We start from the raw sequence: 3,663 nt of genomic DNA, 5'->3' as shown, positions 1-3,663 counted from the left end.
TACCGTTGGCAGGCCACATCCAGCCCACTGTCTATTTTTGTACACCTGGCAACCTAAGAATGGTTTTTATGTTTTTCGAAGACTGAAAAAACAAAAAAAAGTGTTTTGTGACATGTGAAAATCTTATGTGAAATTCAAACTTCTGTGAGTATAAATAAAGTTTTATTGGAACCCAGCCACACTCACTCACTCACCTGTAGTCTCTGGCTGCCTTCCTGATCCAAGGGCAGCGGAGGCTGGATGGCAAAGCTGAAATGTTGGTCTCTGGTCCTTTGAGGACAGTTTTTCAACTCCAGTTTGGAACCTGGTGGGGACTGTTTTGCTACCTATAGTTTTTTAAAAAAAACATGGAATACGTCACCAATTTGCAGGCCATCCCAGCACAGGGGGCCGTGCTAAGCTTCTCTGTACTGTTCCGATCTTTGTATATGTTCTGCCGAAGCAAGAATTACATATATTTTTTCTAACCTATAAAATGGAGCAACTGTAAAAATCTGCACTGTGCATTTTTTTAAAATTGTGGTAAAATATACTTAACATCATGTTTATGATTGAATAATCTGTAAGTGTATAATTCAGTGGCATTACATACATTCAGTGTGTACCCAACAGCGCTATTTTCACCCAAAGCTTTTTCAGCACCCCTGTGATGGTGAATTTTATCTGTCAGCTTGCCTGGCCTACAGGTGCCCGGGTGTTTGGTCAAACAGGATCCTGGGTGTGTGTGCGAGGGTGCTTTTGGATGAGGTTAGCGTGTGAATCGGTAGACTGAATAAAGCACACTGCCCACCCCCCACGCAGGTGGGCACCACCCAACCCGTGGAAGGCCTGAATAGAACAGAAAGGCTGACCCGCCCCAAGTCCGAGGGAATTCTCCTGCCGGACAGACAGCCCTCCAACTGGACCGTCGGATCTTCCTGGTTCTACAGCAGCTTCTGGCCTTTGGGCTCCAACTGAGACATCAGCTCTGCAGACTTTGGATTTGCCAGCCTCCTGCATAATCCTGTGAGCAATTCTTTATAATAAATCTCTTTGTATCTATATCTGTACACGTATATCTGTATCTATATCCTTATCTGTACCTATAGCCGTTTCTTTATATATTTATCTCCTTTCTCTCTGTCTCCTATTGTTCTGTTTCTCTGGAGAGCCCTGACTAACCCAACCCCCAACATAAGCTCTACCCAGGGCCCCCTGCCCCTCCCCCAGCCCCTGGTTACCTCCATCCTTCTGCTAATTTCCTCTTGGCTCCTTGGACGGGGGGTGGGGGGGGAGGTGGGGGGGTGGGGGGGGACACGACAATCGTTCACTTCTGTGACTTAGCTTTAACTCCCTGGGTGCCATTTCACAGGCTTGTTAATTTCAAGAAAACATCTGTTCTCACAAAAGCGGGGCGACTGTGTTCTCGGGACCCCCAGGGGTGATGAATCTCTGGCGCCTGCCTCCAGACAAGGAGTCTTGAGCTGGTGCTGCCCTTGTCCGGACTCGATCATGGATCACGGCTTTCCGGTAGGAACGGCTGAGCCGCACACGGGGGAGGACTCGTGCATCCCCTTGTCGCAAGCAGGGGGGGTCCTGTCTGAGCCCCCCCCCCGACTTTCTCCGCCTGTTCTAGTTCTCCCGTTCCCTCCTTGCCAGTTTCTCAAGACTGCCGAGCCGGAGCCCAGCGAGGCTGGAGCATCCCGGGCCGGAGGCGGCGCCAGGCCAGAGACTGGCTCGCAAGTCGGATCTCCTTCCCGCCCTTCAGCTCCCTCATCTGCGATTTGAGGGTGAGAGACAGCCCCGGCCACACACAGGAGTTGCCCTCGGAACACACCCAGGACCCCGCGTTCGCAGAAGCTCTGCCCGTTGACTCCAATCCTCAGTAGGCCCGAGAGAACCTGCCTTCCAAGGGGCTCGTACAGACCTTCCCTCTCTCCACATCCTCAGCGTTATTCCCGAGTGTGGGACTGAACGTCACCAGTCCGCTGGGCGTGAGATGGCCTTTCCTCGTCATCCATTTGTACTTCCCTCATGGTTGACAGAGATCATTTCTCCATCAGTTCAGGGGCCGTTCCTTCTTCCTCTTTTGTGAAACACTGTTTGTATCTTTTCCTACTTAAAAATTCTTTTCCTATTGATTTGCAGGGACTCTTTATATATTTGTACATAAATTCTTCATCCATCACGCATGTGGCAAATACTTTCTCCCAGATTGTGGGTTGAAGTTCCCTGTTCTTTGCACTGTTTTTGATGCTGATTTTTGCTTTTTACAGCTCCTTTTGGCTGCTGTTTGGGCAGTGGACCATCCCGAGGACTGCTGTGGTCCGGGCCAAGAGGACCATGGCCTGGTGCGGCAGAGTGGGGCTGGGGAGGGGGGAGACGCGAGAAGCCGAGGAGACCTGCTGGCAGGTGTGAGGACGAGGACAAAAGGACGTCAGGACTGAGACCGGTTCGGGGACCTGTGTGTGCCAGAACCTTTAAATATTGTGGCTCACAGGCTCCACTGAGGAGGGAGCTGCCCTGGCCCAGGGCCTCGGGCGCTCCCCTCTGCCCAGAGCCTGGGGTCACCCTCCCTGCTGTTGATGGACGGAGGAGGAGCCACAGGCTGGACCGGGCTCCTGGCTGTACCCTGGTGCCTTTGACTGTGACCTTATTCGGACATAGAGTCTTTGCAGACGTCATAAAGATGTGTGTTAAGATGAGGCCCCACTGGAACCTGGTGCGCCTTAAATCCAGCATGACTCGTGTCCTTGTAAGAAGAGGGGACCCACGGAGGAGGGCGCCGTGTGAAGACACAGACAGAACCCTGTGTAATGACAGAAGCAGAGACACGGGTGATGCTTCCACAAAACAAGGAACGCCAAAGATGGCCAGCAAACCCCCAGAAGCTGGGAGAGGGGCCTGGACTAGATTCTCCCTCACGGCCTCCGAAGGAGCCAGCCCTGCCGACCCCTTGATTTCTCTCCTGGCCTCCAGAACTGGAGAGAAGAAATGTCTGTTGTTTGAAGGCCCCCAGTCTGTGGTCCTTTGTTGCGGCCACCCCAGGACACTGGTACAGTGACCACTGGTGTGTGGACAGCTCCATGTGGGGCTGGGGGCTCAGAACGGCCTCTGAGGGTGGGGATCCTGTAGCTGACCACAGCCCAAGCGTCTCTGCTCGGGCCTCGAGAGGCCCCCAGCACCAGGCTCTGGACCAGGCCCCCGGTCAGAGAAAGGGGATGATTCCGGTGAAACCAGCCTGGTGGTAAGGGCCAAAGTCTCTGAGTTATAGTGTTACCTTATTGGCAGGAAATGGAGACATTCACGCATTCACTTAGTTTTTATCGAGCGCCTACTCTGCTCCAGGCACCAGGACGTGTGAGGCTGGAGATCAAGGAGGTGTGGCTCTACCCCTAAGGCATCACGGTTTTGTGGGGGAGGTGGGCGTGTCACCACACAGAGTGACAAGTGCAGGGACAGAAGGAAGCCCCCAGCCCAGCTCGGAGGTGAGGAAATTGTTCCCGGGGGAGAGGATTCCCAGCTGGGTTTTGAAAAGGGGACGAGATTGGTTGAGCAAAGGCAGGGAGCGCTCTGGGCAAAGGGAACGGCTTGTGCAAAGGCCCTGTGGTGTGAGACAGCATCGCCTTCGGGAACTGACCTCCATCCTTAGAGTGAAGGCGGGGGTGTGCCTGTGTGAGCGAG

General features: G+C 53.4%; 1 non-coding gene across 1 annotated transcript; it reads right to left on the bottom strand.

The window, feature by feature from the left end:
• Nucleotides 1–341: 341 nt before the first annotated feature.
• On the bottom strand, nucleotides 342–449 carry LOC112063804 (U6 spliceosomal RNA). The gene has a single exon (XR_002891188.1). It is a non-coding gene; the product is annotated as a U6 spliceosomal RNA (small nuclear RNA).
• Nucleotides 450–3,663: the final 3,214 nt, after the last annotated feature.

The sequence above is a fragment of the Physeter macrocephalus genome, chromosome 7, assembly GCF_002837175.3.
Source record: "Physeter macrocephalus isolate SW-GA chromosome 7, ASM283717v5, whole genome shotgun sequence".
NCBI classification, from domain to species: Eukaryota; Metazoa; Chordata; class Mammalia; order Artiodactyla; family Physeteridae; genus Physeter; species Physeter macrocephalus.
Note: the sequence above shows the minus strand (reverse complement) of the source record. Positions and strands in the feature narration are given on the sequence as shown.